General features: G+C 41.2%; 1 protein-coding gene, 1 long non-coding RNA gene and 1 other non-coding gene across 6 annotated transcripts in view; 2 read left to right on the forward strand and 1 right to left on the reverse strand.

Annotated features, from left to right (window-relative positions):
- Positions 1 to 26,468, forward strand: part of NHS (NHS actin remodeling regulator) — a 349,404-nt gene that overhangs the window by 304,465 nt on the left and 18,471 nt on the right. The window lies entirely within an intron of this gene.
- The window catches only part of LOC117201227 (uncharacterized), a 105,941-nt gene that overhangs the window by 59,783 nt on the left and 19,690 nt on the right, over positions 1 to 26,468 (reverse strand). The gene's annotated exons all lie outside the window — the stretch shown is intronic.
- Positions 3,603 to 3,675, forward strand: TRNAR-UCU (transfer RNA arginine (anticodon UCU)). Its single transcript has one exon. It is a non-coding gene; the product is annotated as a tRNA-Arg (tRNA).

Below are 26,468 nucleotides of genomic sequence, written 5' to 3' on the forward strand. Positions count from 1 at the left end.
TTAAATAAAATTCAAGACCTATTCTTTATAAAAAGACTTGAGAAAATAGGAATTCAATGGTACTTCATTAACAGGATAAAATATATATGCCTTAGTCCTAAAGCCAGTATCTAACTTAATGGGGAGACATTAGAGGCATTTCCATTAAAATCAGAAACAAGGCAAGGATACTCACTATCTGCTACTAATTAGCATTATATTAGAGGGATTAATCAATGCAGTTGGACAAAACAAATCAATTACAGGCATAAGAATTGGTAAAGAAGAAGTAAACCTGTATCTAGTTGCAAATGATGTGATACTATACCAGGAAAATTCTAGAGAATCAATTATAAAACTAATTTAAATAAAAGAATTCAATAAGTAGCAGGATAAAAACAAAAATCAATATCCTTCACTTACACAAAGGATAGACAATTAGAAGACCTAGTGTTATAGAAAACTCCATTTACAGCAATAACAAAGAAGATTAAATACTTAGGAATTAATTTATCACAAATGTGCAAAACCTATATTAGGAAATTTGAAAGCATTCCTAAAAGACACAAAATTATACTTTCTCAAGTGGAAGGACACCCCTTGTTCTTGGATAGAATGATTCAGCACTATAAACAAGTCAGTTCTAAATAAATTTATAAGTTTAACACAATCCCAATAAAAATTACCAATAAGCTTTTTTAAAAATGGAGTTTGACCCATTGATACTAAAGTTCTTATGGAGAAATAAACATACAAGAACAGCCAAAGGAAATTTGGGCCAAGATGGCAGAGTAGAAAGACCCTGAGCTCACCTCCTCTCACAAGCACACCAAAACCACAACTATCTGCAGAACCATCTATGAAAAAGACCAAAACCTATCCGAAAAGATCTTTAACAACTAAGACATAAAGAAGGAACCACAACAAGATGGGCAGGAGGGGCAGACTTCTCATATAATCAAGTCCCATACCCCCAGATGAGTGACCCACAAACTGGAGAATAATTATATTGCAGGGGTTCTCCCACAGGAGAGTTCTGAGCCCCATATCAAGCTCCCCAGCCCAGGGGTCCTGCAATAGGATAAGCCACCAAAGCACTTGGCCTTGAAGGCCAATGGGGTTTAATTCCAGGAGTCCCAAAGGGCTGCAGAAAATAGAGACTTCACTTTATTTATCTGATTGCACCAGGTCTTAGTTGCGGCACACGGGCTCCGTAGTTGTGGCATGAGAACTCTTAGTTGCAGCATGCATGTGGGATCTAGTTCCCTGACCAGGGATCGAACCCAGGCCACCCGCATTGGCAGCACGGAGTCGTATCCACTGCACCACCAGCGAAGTCCCAACACCACTTTTAAAGGGCGCACACAAAACCTCATGTGCACCAGGACCCAGGGCAAAAGCAGTAACTTCATAGGAGCCAGGGCCAGAACTACCTGCTGGTCTTGAAGAGTCTCCCAAAGAGGTGGGGGGCAGCTGTGGCTCACCCTGGGAACATAGACACTGGCAGCAGCCATATTTGGGAGCTTTTTCTACCCCATGGAAGCCAGTGCTGGTGGGTGCCATTAGCTCATTAGCACCAAGACCTGGCCCCACCCAACTGCCTGTAGGTACCAGTGCTGGGACAGCTCAAGCCAAATAACTAACTGGGTGGGGACACAGCCCCACCCATCAGCAGACAGGCTGCCTAAAGACTTCCTGAGCTCACAGCCACCTCTAGACATGGCCCTGCCCACCAGAGGGCCAAGACCCAGCTCCGCCCACCAGCTGGCAGGCACTGGCCTTCCCCTCCAGGAAGCCTGCACTAGCCACTAGACCAGCCTCATCCACCAGGGGGCAGATACCAGATGCCAGAAACCCACAATCCCACAGCCTGCAGACCCAGCCAGCCAAAAGCAGGCCAGACCCAACCCTGGGACAAGCTGGGCCCCGGCCCTGCCCACTAGCAGGCCAACACAAGTTTTGGGACACCCCAAACCTCATACCCAATTGTGTCAGGAACTGGCCCCTCCTACCCATCAGTGATCTGACAGCACTCTGGGATCCCTGGACCCTGCAGCCAGTCTCCAGGACCAGGCTCTGCCTACCAGTAGTCCAGCACTAACCCCAGGACCTGGCTTCACCCACCACTGGCGGGGGAGAATAGCTCCTGAGTCTTCTGGACCCTGATTCCTCCCACCAGTGAGCCAGCACTAGCCCCAGGGCCCCCTGGGGTTCTGCAGTCAGCCACCTCATGACCAGGCCCACCAACCAGCAGCATCCACACAAGGCAGGGCCTGGCAACCAATCACACTACAGGCCGACCAAGCCCACCAGACCACCCAGACAGTCAGCCCACCACAACAGAGGGACCCACGCAGCCCTCTTAGGGGGAATCCCTAGAGCATGCAGCTTGGGTGACGAGAGGGGAGTGTGCTGCAGGGATGCATAGGACTTGTCCTACAGAAGGCCACTTCTCCAAGGTTGAGAAACATAACTAACCTACTACATACATAAAAATGCCAACAGCAACTTAAACAAAATGAGGTGGCAGAGGAACATGTTCCAGATGAAGGAACAAGAAAAAACCCCAGAAAGAACTAAGGGAAGTGGAGATAGGCATTCTACCTGAGAAAGAATTCCGAGTAATGATTGTAAAGATGATTAAAGAACTCGGGATAAGAATGGATGCATAAAACAAGTTAGAAGTTTTCAACAAAAAGTTAGAAAATATAAAGAACAACAAAACAGAGATGAAGGATAACTGAAATGAAAAATACACCAGAAGGAATCAATAGTAGACTAAATGATATTGAGGAACAGATCAGTGAGCTGGAAGACAGAGTAGTGGAAATCACTGCCACTGAACAGAAAAAAAGAAAAAAGAATAAAAAGAAATGAGGACAGTTTTAGAGACCTCTGGGACAACATCAAGCATACTAAAGTTCACATTAAGTTCCAACAGGAGGAGAGAGAGGAAAAGAGCCTGAGAACATATCTGAAAACCTAGTAGCTGAAAAATTCCCTAACCTGGGAAAGGAAACAGTCACCTAAGTCTAGGAAGCACAGAGTCCCATACAGTAGAACCCAAAGAGGAACACACCAAGACACATTGTAATTAAAATGACAAAAATTAAAGATAAGGAGAGAATATTAAAAGCAGCAAGGGAAAAACAACAAGTAACATACGAGGGAGCTCCCAAAAGGCTATCAGCTGATTTTTCAGCAGAAACTCTGCAGGCCAGGAGGGAATGGCACAATATATTCAAAGTGATGAAACAGAAAAACCTACAACCAAGCATACTCTACCCAGCAAGGCTCTCCTTCAGATTTGATGGAGATCAAATGCTTTACAGACAAGCTAAAAAGAGTTCAGCACCACCAAACCAGCTTTACAACAAATGTTAAAGGAACTTCTCTAGGCGAAAAAAGAAAAGGCCACGATTAGAAACAAGAAAATTACAAAATGAAACAGCTCACCAGTAAAGGCAAACATACAGTAAAGGTAGGTAATCATCCACATACAAAGCTAGTAGGGAGGTTAAAGACAAAAGTAATAAAATCATCTATATCCACAATAAGCAGTTAAGGGATACACAAAATAATTACATATAAAATATGATATCAAAAATAGTAATCGTGGGAATTCCCTGGTGGTCTAGTGGTTAGGACTCTGCACTTCTAATGCAGGGGGCACGGGTTCGATCCCTGGTTGGGGAGCTAAGATTCCACAAGCCTTGTGGCCAAAAGAAAAAAAAAAAAGTAATCATGAGGGGAGGAGAATACAAATGCAGGGTCTTTAAAATTTATTTGAAATTAAGAGATAAGCAACTTAAAACAATCACACACACACACACACACACACATATAGACTGCTATACAAAAACCTCATGGTATCTGCAAACCAAAAATCTGTAATAGATATACACACAAAAAAAGAAAAAGGAATCCAAACATAATGCTAAAGACAGTCATCAAATCACAAGAGAAGAGAGCAAAAGAAGAAGAAAAGAAGACCTATAAAAACAAATCCAAAGCAACAAAATGGCAATAAGAACATATATATCAATTACCTTAAATATAAATGGACTAAATTATCCAACCAAAAGACACAGAGTGGCTGAATGGATACAAAAACAAGACCCGTATATATGCTGCAACAAGAGCCTCACTTCAGATCTAGAGACACACACAGACTAAAAGAGAATGTAAAAAGGTATTCCATGCAAGTGGAAATCAAAAGAAAGTCAGCATAGCAATAAGTATATCACACAAAATAGACTTTAAAATAAAGGCCGTTACAAAAAAGGACACTACATAATGATCAAGGGATCAATCCAAGAAGATCTAACAATTGTAAATATATATGCACCCAACATAGGAGCACCTAAATATATAAAGCAAATATTTACAAACATAAAAGGAGAAATCGACAGTAACACGGTGATAGTAGAGGACACTAACACCCCACTCACATCAATGGACAGATCAGCCAGACAGAAAATCAATAAGGAAACTGGCCTTAAATGACATGTTAGACCAGACAAACTTAATTGATATACAGAGCATTCCATCCAAAAGCAGCAGAATACACTCTTTTCAAGTGCACACAGAACATGCTCCAGGATAGATCACACGCTAGGCCACAAAACAAGCCTTAGTAAATTTAAGAAAATTGAAATCTTATCAAGCATCTTTTCTGACCAAAACGCTATGAGACTAGGTATCAACTACAAGAAAAAAACTGCAAAAAACACAAACACATGGAGGCTAAACAATATGCTACTAAACAACCAATGGCTAACTGAAGAAATCAAAGAGGAAATAAATATGTAGAGACAAATGACAATGAAAACACAACGATCCAAAACCTAAGGGACGCAGCAAAAGCAGTTCTAAGAAGGAAGTTTATAGCAATACAATCTTACCTCAGGAAACAAGTAAAATCTCAAATAAACAAGCTAACCTTACACTTAAAGCAACTAGAGAAAGAAGAACAAACAAAACCCAAAGTTAGTAGCAGGAAAGAAATCATAAACATCAGAGCAGAAATAAATGAAACAGAGACTAAAAAATAATAGAAAAGATCAATGAAAGTGAAAGCTGGCTCTCTGAAAAGACAAACAAAATTGACAAAGCTTTAGCCAGACTCATCAAGAAAAAATGGGAGAGGGCCCATATCAATAAAATCAAAATTAAAAAGGAGAAGTTACAGTCAACACCACAGAAATGCAAAGGATCATAAGAGACTACCATGAACAACTATATGCCAATAAAATGGACAACCTAGAAGAAATGGACAAACTCTTAGAAAGGTACACTATCCCAAGACTGAACCAGGAAGGAATAGAAAATATGAACAGACCAATTACCAGTAATGAAATTGAATCAGTAATTTAAAAACTCCCAAAAAACAAAAGTCCAGGACCAGATGGCTTCCCACGTGAACTCTACCAAACATTTAGAGAAGAGTTAAGACCCATGCTTCTCAAACTATTCCAAAAAACTGCAAGGGAAGGAGCACTTCCCAACTCATTCTATGAGGCCAGCATCACCCTGATACCAAAACCAGACAAAGATATCACGAAAAAAGAAAATTACAGGCCAATATCACTGATGAACACAGATGCAAAAATCCTCAATAAAATGTTAGCAAACCAAATCCAAAACTACATTAAAAAGATCATACACCATGATCAAGTGGGATTTATCCGAGGGATGCAAGGATTTTTCAATATCTCCAAATCAATCATTGTAACACACTACATTAACAAATTGAAGAATAAAAGCCATATGATCATCCCAATAGATGCAGAAAAATCTTCTGATAAAGTTCAACATCCATTTATGATAAAAAAAAAAAACTTCTCCAGAAAGTGGGCATAGAGGGAATATAACTCAACATAATAAAGGCCATACATGACAAACCCACAGCTAACATCGTACTCAGTGGTGAAAAGCTGAAAGCATTTCCTCTAAGATAAGGAACAAGACAAGGACGTTCACTCTTGCCACTTTTATTCAACATAGTTTTGGAAATACTAGCCATAGCAATCAGACAGGAAGAAGGAATTCAAATTGGAAAGGAAGAAGTAAAACTGTCACTGTTTGCAGATGACATGATACTATACATAGAAAATCCTAAAGATGCCACCAGAGAAGTACTGGAGCTCATCGACGAATTCGGTACAAAATTAAAGTACAGAAATCTGTTGCATTTCTATACACTAATAACGAACTATCAGAAAGAGAAATAAAGGAAACAATCCCACTTACCACTGCATCAAAAGGAATAAAATAACTAGGAGTAAACCTACCTAAGGAGGTAAAAGACCTGTACTTGGAAAACTGTAAGGCACTGATGAAAGAAATTGAAGACAACACAAACAGATGGAAAGATATAACATGTTTAGATTGGAAAAAGTGATATTGTTAAAAGGACCATACTACTGAAGGCAATCTACAGATTCACTGCAATCCCTATCAAAGTACCAGTGGCATTTTTCAAAAAACTAGAAAAAATAATTTTAAGATTTATATGGAAACACAAAAGACCCTGGATAGTCAAAACAATCTTAAGAAAGAAGAACAGAGCTGGAGGAACCATGTTCTCAGACTTCAGACTATACTACAAGGCTGCAGTCATCAAAACAATGTGGTACTGGCACAAAAACAGACACACAGATCAAAGAAACAGAACAGAGAGCCCAGAAATAAACCCACACACTTATGATCAGTTAATCTATGACAAAGGAGGCAAAAATATACAATGGAGAAAAGACAGTCTCTTCAGTAAGTGGTGCTGAGAAACCTGGACAGCTACATGTAAAAGAATGAAATTAGGGGGCTTCCCTGGTGGCGCAGTGGTTGAGAGGCCGCCTGCTGATGCAGGGGACACGGGTTCGTGCCCTGGTCCGGGAAGATCCCACATGCCGTGGAGCAGCTAGGCCCGTGAGCCATGGCCGCTGAGCCTGCGCGTGCGGAGCCTGTGCTCCGCAACAGGAGAGGCCACAACAGTGAGAGGCCCGCGTACCGCAAAAAAAAAAAAAAAAAAAAAAAAAAAAAATGAAATTAGAACATTCTCTAACATCATATACAAAAATAAACTCAAAATGGCTTCAAGATCTAAATGTAAGACCAGATACTATAAAACTCCTAGAGGAAAACACGGGCAGAACAGTCTTTGACATAAATCACAGCAATATATTTTTTGATCCATCTCCTAAAGCAAAGGAAACAAAAGCAAAAATAAACAAATGGGACCTAATTAAACTTAAAAGCTTTTGCACAGCAAAGGAAGCCATCAACAAAATGAAAAGATAACCTACTGAATGGGAAATGATTACTTGCAAATGATAATGACCAATAAGGGGTTAATATCTAACAACTATAAACAGCTCATACAACTCAACACCAAAAAGCAAACAACCTGATTACCAAATGGGCGGAAAACCTGAATAGACATTTTTCCAAGAGGAAATGCAGATGGCCAACAGGCACATGAAAAGATGCTCAACATCACTAATTATTAGAGAAATGGAAGTCAAAACTACAATGAGGTATCACCTCACACCGATAAGAATGCTATCATGAAAAAGTCTACAAATAATAAATGCAGGAGAGGGTGTGGAGAAAAGGGAACCCTCATACACTGTTGGTGGGGATGTAAATTGGTGCAGCCTCTGTGGAAAAACTGTATGGAGATTTCTCTAAAAACTAAAAGTAGAACTACCATATGACCCAGCAATTCCACTCCTGGGTATATATCCAAAAAATCCATAAACACTAATTCAGAAAGATACACACACCCCAGTATTCATAGCAGCATTATTTACAACTGCCAAGATATGGAAGCAACCTAAATGTCATCAACAGAAGAATGGATAAAGAAGATGTGGTGTACATATATATGTATAATGGAATACTACTAGCCATAAAAAAATGAAATTTTGCTATTTGCAGCAACATGGATGGACTTGGAAGGCTAAGTGAAATAAGGCAGACAGAGAAGGACAAATACTGTATGAGATCACTTATATGTGGAATGTAAAAAATATTAATACAACAAACTAGTGAATAAAACAAAAAAAGAAGCAGACTCCGAGACAGAGAGATCAAACTAGTGGTTACCATGGGGAAAGGGGAGGGGGGAGGGGTAATATAGAGGTGGGTGGGAAAAAAAGGTTATTATGGGATTATATGAAATCATGTGTATGAAACTTTTGAAAACTGTAAACCTCTATAGTATTTTAAGACTCATTCAATTAAAAAAATAGTCTATTAAATTAAAAAAATAGCCAGAAAAACACTGAAAAAGGAAACCCATAAGGGGGGAATAGCCCTAACAGATATTAAAATATTTTTAAAGCCTTTATAATTACAACCGTGTGGTACTGGCACAAATACACCAGCAGGACAGAATACAAAGGCCAGAAACGGACCCAAGTATATATGAAAACATCTGGTAACTGTGGTATCTCTAAACACTAAGTCAAAAAGATGGAGGGGTGTTTTTTTGTTTTGTTTTTTCTGTTTATTGTTTGCGGTACGTGGGCCTTTCACTGTTGTGGCTTTTTTTTTTTTTTTTAATGATGCTGGAACAACTGGGTAGCCACTTGTTGAAGAAAAACATTTTATCAGAGTTTCTCAACCTCGACACTATTGACATTTTGAGTCGGATCATTCTTTGCTGTGGGAGGCTGTCCTGTGCACTGCAGGATGTTTAGCAGCATCCTTGGCCTCTACCCACTAGATGTCAGCATTCTTCCCCCTAGTTTTGACAACCCAAAATGTCTCCTGACACTGCTACACGTCCCCTGGGGGGACAAAATCGCCCCTGGTTGAGAACCATTTAATTAGAGCCATACTTCACACCATACACAAGATTAAACTCCAAAGGGATCAGAGACCTAAACATTAAAAAATGCAACCATACAAGTACTGAAAGAAAATAGGGGTGAATAATTCTTTGACCTCAGTCTAGGAAATGGCTCTCTAACTCTGACTCAAAATAGAGGCAATAAAAGAGAATATTGATAAATTTGAACATTCAATGTTTCTGCATGCTCAAACACCACTAACAAAGTCAAATGACAACTAAAAACTGAGAGAAAATATGCGCAACATATACCACAGAAAGACTGAATCAGGAAGAAACAGAAAATATGAACAGACCAATCACAAGCACTGCAATTGAAACTGTGATTAAAAATCTTCCAACAGGGCTTCCCTGGTGGCACAGTGGTTGAGAGTCCGCCTGCCGATGCAGGGGATACGGGTTTGTGCCCCTGTCTGGGAAGATCCCACATGCCGCGGGGCGGCTAGGCCCGGGAGCCATGGCCACTGAGCCTGCGCGTCCGGAGCCTGTGCTCCGTAACGGGAGAGGCCACAACAGTGAGAGGTCCGCGTACCAAAAAAAAAAAAAAAAAAAAAAAAAAAAAATCTTCCAACAAACAAAAGCCCAGGACCAGATGGCTTCACAGGTGAATTCTATCAAACATTTAGAGAAGAGCTAACAACTATCCTTCTCAAACTCTTCCAAAATATAGCAGAGGGAGGAACATGCCCAAACTCATTCTACGAGGCCACCATCACCCTGATACCAAAACCAGACAAAGATGTCACAAAGAAAGAAAACTACAGGCCAATATCACTGATGAACATAGATGCAAAAATCCTCAACAAAATACTAGCAAACAGAATCCAACAGCACATTAAAAGGATCATACACCACGGTCAAGTGGGGTTTATTCCAGGAATGCAAGGATTCTTCAGTATACGCAAATCAATCAACGTGATACACCATATTAAAAAACTGAAGGACAGAACCATATGGTCATCTCAACAGATGCAGAGAAAGCTTTCGACAAAATTCAACACCCACTTATGATAAAAACCCTGCAGAAAGTAGGCATAGAGGGAACTTTCCTCAATATAATAAAGGCCATATATGACAAACCCACAGCCAACATCGTCCTCAATGGTGAAAAACTGAAACCATTTCCACTAAGATCAGGAACAAGACAAGGTTGCCCACTCTCACCACTCTTATTCAACACAGTTTTGGAAGTTTCAGCCACAGCAATCAGAGAAGAAAAAGAAATAAAAGGAATCCAAATCGGAAAAGAAGAAGCAAAGCTGTCACTGTTTGCAGATGACATGATACTATACATAGAGAATCCTAAAGATGCTACCAGAAAACTACTAGAGCTAATCAATGAATTTGGTAAAGTTGCAGGATACAAAATTAATGCACAGAAATCTCTGGCATTCCTATACACTAATGATGAAAAATCTGAAAGTGAAATTAAGAAAACACTCCCATTTACCATTGCAACAAAAAGAATAAAATATATAGGAATAAGCCTACCTAAGGAGACAAAAGACCTGTATGCAGAAAATTATAAGATGCTGATGAAAGAAATTAAAGATGATACAAATAGATGGAGAGATATACCATGCTCTTGGACTGGAAGAATCAACACTGTGAAAATGACTCTACTACACAAAGCAAACTACAGATTCAATGCAATCCCTATCAAACCACCACTGGCATTTTTCACAGAACTAGGACAAAAAATTTCACAATTTGTATGGAAACACAAAAGACCCCGAAGAGCCAAAGCAATCTTGAGAACGAAAAATGGAGCTGGAGGAATCAGGCTCCCTGACTTCAGACTATACTACAAAGCTACAGTAATCAAGACAGTATGGTACTGGCACAAAAACAGAAATATAGATCAGGGCTTCCCTGGTGGCGCAGTGGTTGAGAGTCCGCCTGCCGATGCAGGGGACACGGGTTCGTGCCCCGGTCCGTGAAGATCCCACGTGCTGTGGAGCGGCTAGGCCCGTGAGCCATGGCCGCTGAGCCTGCGCGTCCAGAGCCTGTGCTCCGCAACGGGAGAGCCCACAACAGTGAGAGGCCCATATACCACAAAAAAAAAAAAAAAAAGAAATATAGATCAATGGAACAGGATAGAAAGCCCAGAGATAAACCCACGCACATATGGTCACCTTATCTTTGATAAAGGAGGCAAGAATATACAGTGGAGAAAAGACAGCCTCTTCAATAAGTGGTGCTGGGAAAACTGGACAGGTGCATGTAAAAGTATGAGATTAGAACACTCCCTAACACCATACACAAAAATAAACTCAAAATGGATTAAAGACCTAAATGCAAGGCCAGACACTATCAAACTCTTAGAGGAAAACATAGGCAGAACACTCTATGACATAAATCACAGCAAGATCCTTTCTGACCCACCTCCTAGAGAAATGGAAATAAAAACAAAAATAAACAAATGGGACCTAATGAAACTTCGAAGCTTTTGCACAGCAAAGGAAACCATAAACAAGGCCAAAAGACAACCCTCAGAATGGGAGGAAATATTTGCAAATGAAGCAACTGACAAAGGGTTAATCTCCAAAATTTAATAGCAGCTCATGCAGCTCAATATCAAAAAAACCAAGCAACCCAATCCAAAAATGGGCAGAAGACCTAAATAGACATTTCTCCAAAGAAGATATACAGACGGCCAACGAACACATGAAAGGATGCTCAACATCACTAATCATTAGAGAAATGCAAATCAAAACTACAATGAGGTATCACCTCACACCGGTCAGAATGGCCATCATCAAAAAATCTAGAAACAATAAATGCCGGAGAGGGTGTGGACAAAAAGGGAACACTCTTGCACTGCTGGTGGGAATGTAAATTGATACAGCCGCTATGGAGAACAGTATGGAGGTTCCTTACAAAACTAAAAATAGAACTACCATACGACCCAGCAATCCCACTACTGGGCATATACCCTGAGAAAACCATAATTCAAAAAGAGTCATGTACCAAAATGTTCATTGCACCTCTATTTACAATAGCCAGGACATGGAAGCAACCTAAGTGTCCATCATCGGATGAATGGATAAAGAAGATGTGGCACATATATACAATGGAATACTACTCAGCCATAAAAAGAAACAAAATTGAGTTATTTGCAGTGAGGTAGATGGACCTAGAGTCTGTCATATAGAGTGAAGTAAGTCAGAAACAGAAAAACAAATACTGTATGCTAACACATATATATGGAATCTAAGAAAAAAAAAAGTCATGAAGAACCTCGGGGTAAGACGGGAATGGAGACGCAGACCTACTAGAGAATGGACTTGAGGATGTGGGGAGGGGGGAGAAGCCTGAACAGACAATCCAGAAAAAACATTAAAATGTTTCTTAAACTTAGGGAAAATTGTTCAAACTCACTTGTAATTAGAGAAATGCAAACAATATAGATACCATTTATCACCTATTAGATTAGGAAAAATTAAACAGTATGACAACATTCTATTGGTGAAACTGTGCGAAAAACAGGTACTCACATACAATGCTGGTGGAAATTCAAACTTTTTGGACAACCTATCTGGAAGGGAATATGGCAGTATCTAACAAAACTACATATGCACTCACTTTTTGCCCTAGCAATCCCACCAAACCTTCACCTCCAATAATACAAAAAGGTTATTCATTGCAGTATTGTTTATGAGATATTGAAAACAACCAAGGTGCCTATACACAGATGGAAGTATTTTTCCATTAGTGATTTTAACCCTTTTTCTGTGGTTATGTACATGCAGTGATGGAATAAACTATAGGACATCCACATAATGTAGTACTATGCAGCTGTTAAAAAAATGAGGAAGATTTTTATGAGCTAATAAGGAGTGATTTCCAGGACGTACTCTTAAGTGACAAAGGTAAAGCCCAAAAGAGTGTCTATAGTATGCTACCCTTCATGTTACAGAGAAGGGTATATATGAAAATATGCAGGTATCCACGTATTTGTGTAAAAGAAATAGTCAATTCTGCTATAGCACAACATAGCCATCCTTACAAATCTCTACATTATGCAGAACTGCACAATAAAAACCAAAGGGTTTATAGAGAAAACAGAGCACAACACTCAAAAAGCTTCTGTGACACACACACACACACACACACACACACACACACACACAGATAGGAACCTAATAAATAAACAGTAGCACAATTTTACACATGTGAAATGGTTAAGAAATACATAATACATGTGTCACTTTCCCTAAAAAAGGCCCTGAAGTTTGCTTGTGGAGTGGGCGTCAGGAGGCGGGGTAGATGCAGGGGTACCTGAAATCAGAAGGCAGGCTGTAATAGCAGATGTGGACAGGGGTGGCTGCTAAGACACGGGGTGAATCGAGGGGGCACAGAGGTGTTTGAGGTGTGTGTATTTTGTGTGTTTTTACACAGCTCAGGTCAGCTGGGTGCAGTTTCTGCATTCACCTCGAGTTTCTCATATGTGAAATTGTGCCTTAACACACGCAAAATTCACACTAAGCTCAACTTGTGCTCTAAGATATCAATCACGTTGGAACAAATTCACTTTTTCAAAACAAGAGTTACAGCAGAACTGACTGTATAGGAGAGATAAACCAGAAGCTAATGAGACTGGTTTACCAACAGGGCATAGGTGGGAATGGGGTAGAAAGAATGGGGGATGGGAAGGAGGTAGCAGGGTCAAGGCAGCGTGACACTTCTCTGAGTATATTTTTGGGGAGCTCTAACCCTTAGAACCTAGGGTAATGTTTCACATACCCCCCCGTAAATAAATAATTAACATCAGCCAGAATGTAAGGAGAATCCAAAGTGGAAAACACGCAGTAACAAATAAACCTAACTATATTACAAGTGAATATCCTAACCACACTGAAGGAGATGGGGAAGGAAATAGCTAACCTAAGTAACTTTGGAAAGAAGTATTTTTATTTTGTTGTTTTGTTTTAACCACAAATATTTATTGATGGATTGATGAATATAATTTTAAACAGAGCAATAAGACACAGCCATGGATTAAAACAGTGTGCTATACTGCCAAAAGAGGGCAAAGGCATAAACTCGGGAACTTTAAATATTCAAGTCAAAGAGCCTCTGAGGTACTGAATAGAAAATGATCAGACAATCTTGCCTTTTACACAGTTCCTGTGTTACATCACTTGATCCTAAAGTCAGAATGGTACGTCATACAGAATTTCTCATTCATTTATACTTGAGCCATCTCGCCTGGCCACTCCTCTGTCCCCCATTCTTTTCCCTTCCCCCCATTCTTTTCCCTTCCCTTTGCAGTGGTGTTCTTTGGCCATTCCCTTTCTAAAGAATTGCTTCTTCTTAAGCAAGAAAGCAAGCAAGCACGTAGTGAGTCAGAGAATATCCACCACAGGCAGATACATGCGTGAATGGACTTAGGTGTTAGGATGGCAACAGCCTAATTCAGTGAGGTCTAAACTAAGCTGACTGGCAAAGAAGCTGCCCTGGCTCCTGGCTCGCTGAAAGGTCTACAATTGTACCTCAGGTTGTGCCACCATTGCCAGACCCCGTGTTTCTAAGCGATTAGCAGTGGAGGTAGGAAGCCAATGTAACCAGGCAGCTAATGTGACAATACAGTCAATGCTTTGAACCTCTACTGGGAGCTGACTATGGCTTCTGACATAATCATTGGCCAAGTGCAAAAACCTTCAGGATACTGAGGACGATCTTGAAATCTCTTGGACAGGATGAGTTAGGCATCTCCATAACTCTAATCTTTCTACTTGGAAACGTGAAGTGAAAAACATCCCAGGGCATGCAACACTGAGGTATAAGCCACGCTACAGAGGTGGTAACACAGGAAGCTTTTAGGGTGCCCAGCCTCCTTGTTCAAAGAGCCATGAGGAAGTCCCCAGGCAAATTGTCAGGGCGGCTCTTCTGGTGGCGACAGTGCCCCAAAGCTGACCAGACCAGCAGGCATATGGCTATTTACTGAAGAACCAACCCTGTACTAACAAGAGTAGCCACAGAGTAGCCACCCTACGTGTGCAGAATCAGAGGCCAGAGGTCGAGTGACCTGGGCAAGCCACCTAGAAGGGATGGCTCGACACATTTTAAGAAGAACATTTCCATCCAGTAGCCCTTTGATGACAGAGCAGAGTACAAGGGACCAACAGATGGTCACATTCTTCTGAAGAGAGATGCTCCTGGGGAGAGAACATCCCAGAGGCTCATTTGTGAGCAAAGGGAAATGAAAACTGCCAGACCACAGAACCATCTTGTCAAGTTAGACATATATTTAAGGGGGTGCCTGGTAGAAGAGAGCGGATTTTGAGGTATAACAAAGAGCACGCAAACTGAAAGATCTAGTGAATGGGGGGTTGGGGGACAGAGAAACAGGACGCAGAGGACAACTGGGAAAGGCTGAAGGAGCATGCTGAGGCCCAGCGGGAGGGGAAGCAGCATGGCCAGTCGGCATCCGTGAAAGAGCTTGCTCGGCTGCTTCTTGGCCTGAGTCCCTCTCTCACTTTCTCAGTCTGGATGGATGTGTGGCATTCAGCAGAATAACTGGGGGGATGATATTTATACATGGGGAACTGGTGAATGGGTAGTGAAGAGAAATAGACTGGGTGTGCCATTCTGTAATGCCCTGTGTACTGGGAAAAGCCAGTATCCATCTTGATCTCCTCAAGCTCTTCCCTCCACAGTAACGTGGAAGTCTGAGATCCCATCCCCATGCGGGAGCTTCCCGGGGAGCAGCCGCGGCTAAAGCAACCATGTAGATGAAAGACAAAAGGAACTGTACACAAATATTGTACTTTAGTTAGTAAATTTGTTCTTTACAAGAGAATGAGTTAGAAATTCTGAAACTACTTTTTGTGTATACTAGGATTGAACAAATAAATAAACATGTTATGGATAATGACAGTTTGTCACCATTGGAGAAAGGAGTTAGAAAGAAGGAAAGAAAGACATCAAGGATGAATACTGTGGTGTTGGATTAGAATCTAAAGTATCAGTATAAATTCATACATATATTCTCACACACACACATACACACATACATGGATATGCAGGTGGGTAGGCACAAGATAAATATGTGCACATGTGCATGTATGAGTATACAAATGTATTTCCTCGCTCTGTCACCTGAGAGTGCCTTAGAAGCAATGACACTCTGCTAACACTGAGCACATCTAGTGCCCAGATCTTGTTTCTAAATACCACTCTCTGATAAGAGAAACCAGGACTCCTTTCCAGGGCTGGCCAGGGAAAATAGAAGATAAGCCTGGAATATCTTGAGAGGCCAGAAAGCAAAATAAATAAAATAAATAATAAATAAATTAAATAAATAATAATAGTGGCATGTCAGAAAGGCACAGGAGCCAACTTGAAGGTGCTCCCGATGGCCAAATCTGGGACAATACAATAATGATAGTAATAGATGATAACACACAGTATAAAAGAACTGTCTATGAGTCTATACTGTCTGTAAGTAATTGGGATAAGTAAATGAATACATGGGGGTGGGGTACCTCTTCCTTACAGAAGAATTCTAACTAATAAATGTAGAAATACTGATGGAAATTTTTTAAAATCACTGTTAGCCAAATATGACAGCAAAACTTTTTACAGACAGTAATCATCACAGGATGCTAAAATAGTTGGGTGAAATTATGTTGAGAATTTGCATACTTTCAAAATTTCGCCCCACAAGATACTTGTTGATTACAAACAGAAAATAGTAACTTCAGCTGCAAAAGCCTGGCAGACACGATCTTAACCAAGTGATCAAAGTTAACATCCGCAGTAAAAGGGCACGCCTATACATGAGCCCCCTGACATCATGCACTGAGGTAACACTTCTGTGGGATTCTCGCTAAAAATGAGTAACCTCAATCTAATCATAAGACAACATCAGACAACTCCAACTTGAAGGACATTCTAGAAAATAATTGGCTAGTACTCTTCAAAAGTATCAAGGTCACGTAAGGCAAAGATTGAGGGACTATCACAAACTGAAGGAGACTAAGGAGATTTGACAACTAAATGCAATGTGAGACCCTGGACTGGATCCTGGACCAGAGAAAGGACATTAGTGGGAAAACCGACAAAATCCAAATAAGGTTAATAGATTAGTTAATAGTATTTATGAATGTTAATTTCCTGGTTTCAATAAATGTACTATGGTTATGTAAGATGTTAACATTAGGAAAACCTAGATAAGGAGTATGTGGAAACTCTACTATTTTTTTACAACTTCTCTGTTAAGTATAAAATGATTTCAAAATACAAAGTTAAAAATACATGTAAACTCTTAGCCATGGATATTTCACAATTGGGACTTACACTCCAATGCCTATGATACATATATGGCTTCAGGATAAGGTAGGTTCAACCAGGAAATGCTTAGTTCAGAATTTCTTTACTTTAAATAGCAAAATTTAGAAGACCACAGAAAATCTAATCTCAAATGGTTAGAAGTTGCCATGGTATATGACACTTTGGCCCTTAACGTACCATCATGGCATAGATTCCCATTTCAGAGTGTGGAGTCAGTTTATCATAGCAGTTCACCCTGATCCCCTGCTGAATGGAATGTCCAGCTTATCTGTTCTCATCAGTCAGGGCCCTTGGTCCATGCCCAGATCTGCGAATACGTGGAATATTCACGTGCTCTTGCCCTGCGTAAGCCTAAGGCAGGCATTCCCAAGAGATTATAGCACTCTTTCCCACATAGTCCCCACCGCCCCTACTGATCAGAGTCAGCACTTGAGCTGAACCATCTATTGCTGTGTTCGGCCTGCACTCAGGTCTATGGGGACTCTTGAGGTCTAAGTCCCTGCTTAGATTCTGCTGTCCAGATAGACAGGCATGGAAGTCACCCTTCCTCAAATATGGGAAGAGACTCCAGCAGTCTCACCAGTGTCCTTCTCCAAGCTTCATCAGTGATCCAGGGTAGACTGTCTAATGGTCCCTGTGGTATTAGATAAAGATGCTTGACATGAGATGGAGCCTGATGACAAAAGTTGACCAGGTTCCAGAGAAACACTGAGGCCTAAATCCTTATCATCAGGAGTGACAGGTAACTTATTCCGATCGTGTTCACAGTAATATTCTTTGTCAGACTTGATAAAATGAACGAGGAAAGAATATCAGAGATTCTTTGTCATTTCATAGCCTGACAGTAGTCTTCTAACTTATCACACTGTGGCATCCAGGGATATTAAAATAAAAATCTGTCAAATCATACTTTTCTTATTAAGGGGATGCATTTGCAGGACAGGGGACATTCCAACAGCCTTATTCAGAAGTAAATGGAGGTCATCACTCAAATTCGGACCCAGACCCCTTTGGTCATAGTCCAGAGCTATAAACAATGACGATGTTTACTCTTCCATTTTCTATCGAGAAGAAAAAAATAGGACTTACCAGAAGGCAGCTTCTGAGAAAAACTAAACTAGCTTACAGAAGAATCAGAAGGCTGAGAGTGGAGTTCCGAGCCACGAGAGATTAAAGACTAGTGCCGCCAGGAGAGGGTATTTCAGTAGTATTTACCTGCCCTAGGATAAAGACCTTCTCACTGCCTCACCCTCTCTCCCATCCCCAGCTCCCTCTTCTCTTATCCAGTCTCTCCCCTCCTTCCCTTTCTCCATGGGTGCACATTAGAGATTTTCAATATTCTAGTGGTTTATAAGAGTTAGGACTAAGAAACGCTACCAAGCCTTTCCTTTGCTATGAAAGAATTATACAGGGCTTCCCTGGTGGCGCAGTGGTTGAGAGTCCGCCTGCCGATGCAGAGGACACGGGTTCGTGCCCCGGTCCAGGAAGATCCCACATGCCGCGGAGTGGCTGGGCCCGTGAGCCACGGCCTGCGCGTCCGGAGCCTGTGCTCCGCAACGGGAGAGGCCACAACAGTGAGAGGCCCGCGTACCGCAAAAAAAAAATAATAATAATAATAATAATTATACATACCACAGAGTCCCAGACAAGTCTCGTTTTGCTTTTACAAAATACCTTCATAGTTTTGCAAGCTCTCTCAGAAGCATTCTGTTGTTTTATGACCTTTCTCAGAATGGTACTGGCCATCCAAATTAAGTCTCTCTTGCTTCAGCTTAGGTATTTCCCTTTATCTCATCTAGTTTGCTCCTTTAAACCAGTTCAGAAAAATTCTAACTTTGGTATGAGAACCTTTGACATACAAATTCTTCCCTAATACTAAACCTTCTATTTCTCCATTCTGCCTAAAGAAATAATTTCAAATCCTTAGCCCAACTACTCTCCAGCCTCTGTGCAATCTGGTCCTAACTTACCTTTCCAGATGGATTTCCCACAAGTCCTCTGTACACACCCTAGACCTCAGCCAAACCAAACTCCATGTGCTTCTCTAGAAAAATATCCTGCACTCTCAAAACAGTATTGCCACTTGGAATGCCCTTTCCCCTATTACAGCTTCTTATTTATTTCTTCATTTTGAGAAAAAAAATTAACCCAACACCTACTATTAATAAGTACTAGAAGGATACAAAAATGAATGAGACATAATCTCTGCCATCCAGAGTCCATGACTACTAGAGGAAATTATGTGGTATTGAGTATCAGGTGTTAAGACCTAACTGGTGTGGGGTGTTAGAATGGGGTCAAAGTTAGGATTAAACTTCATGGAAAAGGTAGCATTTGAGAAGACCCTGAAGGATGGGGTCGAATTCTGAAAAAGACTGCAGGCCGAGGAAACCATGACAGCAAGCACACAGAGGCGGGAGAAAATGGAGTGTATACACAGAAATTCAGATACTTTGGTCTGGCTGCAGTGCTTCAATAGACCAGATCTTGAAGGATCTTGAAAGTCAGACTAAAATGTTTGAATTTATTCCATACGCAGAGGAAATTATTGAAGGGTTCTGAGCACAGAAATAACATGATCAGAAAGAGCAATGCTTTATGAAGATACGAGGCTGTGTGTGTACAGGATTAATCTCCTCCATTTCTAGTATGGTATTTCTTCATGGTATACTAGGGAGAGAAAAGCCTGACTTGAGTTTCAAATATAGGATTGCAGGAGTGGGGATGCCTATCACACCCTCCATTTAACTCACCCGTCTGGTCTTTGCAGCAGGTAGACAGATCCGGGAAACTGGCCATAAGTAGTTTGTGACTCTGTAGCTGCTATTCCAATATGGTATTTTTCTTAGAGTAAATCAGCACAGCACCTAGCATGTGGAACACAGCTACTGACCCTAGCAAATACTTTTTCCCTCTATACCCATTTTCAAGGGTCATCAGAAGCAATTTGCTTTTGGCACTATGTCAGCTCTCCTGCTCTCTGCCATAAACTGCAGAGATCATTATCATCTTGACACCCCACGGAACATCACACTTGTTCATGTTTTCCTCCCTTGACTGAGGAACTGGAAGTAGCAAGCACGTCAGATGCCTCAGACACAAGCAAGCCAGGGGCAAAAGCCTGGTACTTCACCAGTCACCTGGTCCAGTCAGGAAAACAGAAACCACACCAGTTATTTTAAAAGAGAGAATTCAATACAGTGAAGGCATTATAAGACTGACATGGCAAATGGGAAACTGAGGTGACACAGATATAGTGACTGCAGAAAGCAGCTGACACTCCGAGGGCAGAACCTAAGAAGGAGCAGCTGGTGCGGAAATGTTTGCAGAGTCCCAGCAATAACAGTGCAGAGTATGGAAGAATAGATTTGCAGCTGACAGACAACAGCTTAATAGCCAGCACAATAGCTAAGGAAAGAATTACCCAATGAGTCTGGTTCATATTAAATATTGTGAGAAATAAAGAAAATTCCCTATTGCAGACTTTAGCTTTGGAATTCTTTCTTTCTTTTTAAAACATTAGCCTGACTGTGGAACAGCCAATAAAATTACTTGTTTGTACACATCATTACAGAACATTCTCAGGTTGACATTCTCTTGCATGCCTGAGACATTTCATTGTTCAGAGTATAAGCAGACAATGGAATACTACTTGCAATAAAAAGGAACGAATTACTGATACACGCAAAAAAGGATGGATCTCAAAGGCATTATGCTGAGTGAAAGAAGCCAGTCTCAAAAGGTATGATTCCATTTATATGACACTTTCAAAAAGACAAAACCATAGTGATGGAGGACAGACTAGGGGTTGCCACAGGTAGGAGGAGGGGGAGACTGTGACCAGAAAGGGATAGCATGAGGGACTTTGCTGGGATAATGGAAATGTTCTGAATCCTGACTGTGGTAGGGTTACAGGAGTCTATGCATGTGATAACATTCATAGAGCTGTACTCAAAAAGGAGTCAATTAAAAAAATGAAAAAAACAGGGGGAAGGTAAAGAAGGAGCATGCATGGCTTGTGTGCGAGGAAGTACTGCCTTTTTGTTTTTGTTTTTTAAATCTGCTGTGGTAAGGTCAAGTATGACTCCACGGAGCTTTTGCCACATCTGGCCTGAGTTACAAGGGGAAAGTGTCCCTTGGCGTGAGACCGGATGTTCAATAGCTCTTCGGTTACCGCACACCTCGGAGACCCCAGCTGAGGGCAAGGCACAGAGGGTGAGGGAGGAACCTCCCTACGCCTCTGGGCTGTTCTGGGACTCACACTGCCAGCTCCTATGATCTAGGGGAGGGTATTTGTGCTGTTTGCAGCAGTTCAAAGCCTCCTTCTTCCCTGCACTTCAAAGCCTGGCCTGCTTTTCCCCCACTCATGGCTTTTATTTGGTGCTAGCGACCTTTGAGGATTGACGCTGAGTGGACCTTGGCAGTGACCCCACTAATTGGCAAAGCTGGCCACAGGGGATGAATAAGATACTCACTGGCAGCAACATCACAGTGACTGCGGTCCAGTGAGCCTTGTTTTGTGTTCTTGGCAGTCCAGAGCAGTTCCCATGAATAAACAACTGAGCGGCGGTGGGAAGTGTGCTTCCTCCCAGCCTGCCTGTAGTCCTCTTTTCCATTCGCATGGAGACTACTTTCCACACATGCTTCAAAATGCAATTTTGTTGTGCTCTGCACATTTAAATTACTTCATTAATAGAATGCCATTAAACAAAGGGTTGCTGAACTTTGAAATACATACAATCATTTTGCATTCCATCACCCTAAGAATTTTTGTTCAATTCCAGCTGAGATCAAAAGGAGGGAGATTCTCTGCAGTTCCAGTCTTTCAGAAAGCCTCTCTTAGGGTGAAAACTGCACCACTGCCATTGCCACCGCTGTTCAAGCTCTGCTCAGTAGGGGCAGATCTCTCTCTCATACACAAAATGTCTATCAATCTATCAACAGAATGGGATTCAAAAGTGAATGAGCACGGTACTCTTTTGTGTGTGGCTTCTTTCGTTCCACATGATTTTTTTGAGGTCAGTGTTATACGTATCAATGGCAGGTTCTTGTTTATTACTGTGTAGTATTCCATGGTATGAATACAGTAGTCCACAACTTGTTTATCCTTTCTGCTGTTGGTGGATATTTCTAGTTAGGGCTTTTTTTTTGCGGGGGGGGGGGGAGGCTTTTATGAATAAACTTGCTGTAAATATTTTTGTGAAAGGCTTTTTGTGGACATACTCATATTTCTTACTTCCGTATACCTAAGAGGGAATTTAAAGGTAGACATATGTTCTATTGATACAAATAATAAATGCTGGAGAGAATGTGGAGAAAAGGGAACCCTCCTACACTGTTGGTGGGAATGTAAATTGATGCAGCCACTATGGAGAACAGTATGCAGGTTCCTCAGAAAACTAAAAATAGAGCTACCATACGACCCAGCAATCCTACTCCTGGGCATATATCTGAAGAAAACTCTAATTCAAAAAGATACTTGCACCCCAATGTTTATAGCAGCACTATTCACAATAGCCAAGACATGGAAACAACCTAAGTGTCCATCAACAGATGAATGGATAAAGAAGATGTGGCACATATATACAATGGAATATTACTCAGCCATAGAAAGAAACAAAACTGAGTTATCTGTAGTGAGGTGGATGGACCAAGAGTCTGTCATACAGAGTGAAGTAAGTCAGAAAGAGAAAAACAAATACCGTATGCTAACACATATATGTAGAATCTAACCAAAAAAATGGTTCTCGTGAACCTAGGGACAGGGCAGGAATAAAGATGCAGACGTAGAGAATGGGCTTGCGGACACGGGGAGGGGGAAGGGTAAGCTGGGACGAAGTGAGAGAGTGGCATGGACATATGTACACTACCAAATGTAAAATAGATAGCTAGTGGGAAGCAGCCGCATAGCACAGGGAGATCAGCTCAGTGCTTTGTGACCACCCAGAGGGGTGGGATACGGAGGGTGGGAAGGGGGGAGATGCAAGAGGGAGGGGATATGGGGGTATATGTATACGTATAGCTGATTCACTGTGTTATACAGCAGAAACTAACACAACACTGTAAAGCAATTATACGCCAATAAAGATGTTTTAATAAATAAATAAATAAAAGAAATAAAGGGATGACTTGGAAAAGCAGACATGACAATGATAAGGCCATTTTTCCCAGTCCTGAATATTTGTGTATTTTAGCACTTTAAATAGATATTAGTGTATACAGTGGTTAAAAGAAGAACTCAGTAGGCACCTGTTCTCAAATATCTTCCTCTTAGCCTACAACCACTGTCCAGAATTCTGCTTGAGATTTATTCCTTTGGGTTTATCACCAGGAGTTCTCAGCACGTTGATGTGAGCTCATCTGCAGGCTTCTTTCCAGCCTCGCAACTGGCTGGGAGAGTGGCGTGAAGGGTTTGGGCACGTGGGGTGCTGCATTCAGGCCCTCTGGGGAAGTGTGAAGGCCTTGCTCTGCCTGGGAAAGAGTGGTGACAAAGGAGGAACCAGGAAAGGGACAGGGAAAGCCTAGGATGGGCCCTAAACTTTGACTTCCCTCATCGTTTTGTTTTCCCCATGGTTGTACACTTTGGTGAAGGTTGGAGTTGAGAAGAAAGGAAAGGGAGAAGCACAGTAGGAGTTTAACGTGATGTTATTGAACATGTTTGGAAGATAGGAGCCCAGTGTGAGCCAGTAGGAGACTCTGGGACATTCTCAAGGGAATAACAGTGCTATGTAATTGTAGCAGTAAGAGCGATATGTGAAGAAGGTATTGCCAGACTCTTTTAAGCCTTCCAGAAAGATCAAAGCACTTCATATTTATGTACAACACATACACACACTCCAGTGAAGAAAAATCTGAGGCAGCCAAGTTCCCCTCTATCTCACAGACAGGCCATAATACGTGCAGAAATGCAAAGACTCGGTCTAAGGACAACAAACCCCAGGGTAGAATGAGAATAAGATCTCAGCTCACCTACTAGGAACCCAGCGTGGCTTGCAGTGGACATCTTCGCTCTAAGGTTTTACTCCTGTATTCCAGTGTGCCACGGCATCCGTTCTCTAGTAAACAATTCTCATGTTTAAGACAGCATGATAGTAATAAATCAGCTCGGAAAGTCTACTGCTATAAATGCCATGTGGTATCGGTTAGATCACAAACCAAAGCCAATTTTTCAAAACACTTCCTGCTGGAATTACCACAACATTTTAACAGATGTCTTTTGGAAAGTTCTGAAGCAAAACAAGCCCCCATCAGAGTATGAAATAAAACCGAAAAGAAAGTAAACTGTGGACGGATTATTTTTTTTCTTTCGGCAGTAAGAGAAAGATTGGAGAAAGTCTTGAGATCTTTGGAGAAATACTTGTCCATAGCCACAAAAGTGGAGAAATTAACTTTTCTCTCACACACACACCACAAGGAGAAACTGGGGTTTGGAAAATATTCCTTCATCATTCACCAAAGAAATTTCTTTGACAGCTTTGAGTATAACGTCTGTTATTTCTTGTTCCGAACACTGGTTATAACTCCAGCTTTTGTTGAAGGAGTTCCATAGGAAGCTAGGGTAACAATTTGAGGCTATAACTAATGGGGCCAGCAGGGACAGAAATGCAGTGAAAGCATCAAAGAAGCATCTTTTGTCAGGGACAAGATGACTGGTGGTGGCTGATTCTAAAATGGTGCAGTACGGAGTCTGAGGCCTCTCAAAATCAGTGGGAGGGCCAGAGTGGAAGCCTGGAAAAGGAAGGAGATATTTCTTTTTGCACCTTTCTTCAATGTTTTGTTATGAAAAGTTTCATGAAAAGTACAGAAAAGTCAAAAGAACCATACAGTGAACACGCATATAACTCATGAAGGTGATATTAGTTTTCATCTGACAATTTGTTTATACTGGGGCTGATTCTGACCCTCATCAAAGAAGTGCTTTCGAATGAATGAATGAGTGGTCTAACAATCTTGCCACACACTTATTCTGGGGAAGCCAATGTTGCTCACTGCTACTCGTGCATGGAGTAATAATTCCAAAAGCAGATTTCCCCATGGGTCTGCTTCTGTCATCTGCTGTTTTGGATGCTTCTTGTTCATGCTGATTTGTCTCCTCCTTGCCTTGTTATCTTTGACTTTGTGCTGGATGTTATACTGAAAAATTGTATGTAGAAATAATTTGACAGCTTCTTTATAGAAGATTTTTGTTTGCTTATGCCAGGCACACGGGGGTGTTAGCAGTACAACAAATATTTACTGAGTATTACTGAGGCAGTAGGAATACAGTTATGAACAAGAAATGGTTCCTGCCCTTACAAGTCTTAGTCTGAAATAAGCAACAGGATTAATTTAAATAGAGCCTTTAAAGAATAATTTAGTTCACACAAGTTTGATCAGCATGTAGCTTTTCCTAACCTTATCCATCTACGTTAAGGAATAGCATGCTGGGCCATGCAGAGATACCCCAAGGTAGCAGTTCTCTTGCAGTTTTATTTCTTAGATAATTTAAGAAAAAACTGTATGAACTGACTATTGTATTTGCCATATAAAAACCTAATCAGAAATAATCAGAATGATTTTATTTCCTTTGACCAAATACCCAGGAAAGAGGATGCTTTAAAACACTTCGCTAGGGACTTCCCTTGTGGTGCAGTGGTTAAGAATCCGCCTGCCAATGCAGGGGACACCGGTTCGAGCCCTGGTCCCGGAAGATCCCACATGCCGCAGAGCAACTAAGCCCATGCGCCACAACTACTGAAGCCCACACACCTAGAGCCCGTGCTCCGCAACAAGAGAAGCCACCGCAATGAGAAGCCCGCACACTGCAACGAAGAGTAGCCCCCGCTTGCCGCAACTAGAGAAAGCCTGCGCGCAGCAACGAAGACCCAATGCAGCCAAAAATAAATAAATAAATGAATAAATAAAAATAAATGTATATTAAAAAAACACTGCACTAAGGCAGTTACTAATTCATGGCAAGAATAAAACCATAGCTCACGTGAATATTATAAACTTAAATACTCTACACAGACAGACCATCTGCAGGGGCTTGAGTGCTTGTGTCTAGGTGGTGGAACCAAAGAACACAATCCTTCCACACACGAGCTCAAGAGTACCTAGTTTCAGCCCTCACAAGCTGGAGGTTGGAGCTACTATCAAAAGAGTGGATTGTACACCTGAAAACTAACACAATATTGTAAATACTTCCATTTAAAAATTAAATTTTAAAGAAGAGTGGAGACGCTGATTAGCTGAGAAGGAATCTTCTGTGGAGTGTAACCCACGCAGACCTTGATTTAATGATGGTGACCAAAACTGAATGGTCTGAGCTCTCTCTCTGGACTTGCCGTCCTTAGTC

The sequence above is a fragment of the Orcinus orca genome, chromosome X, assembly GCF_937001465.1.
Source record: "Orcinus orca chromosome X, mOrcOrc1.1, whole genome shotgun sequence".
Lineage (NCBI taxonomy): Eukaryota > Metazoa > Chordata > Mammalia > Artiodactyla > Delphinidae > Orcinus > Orcinus orca.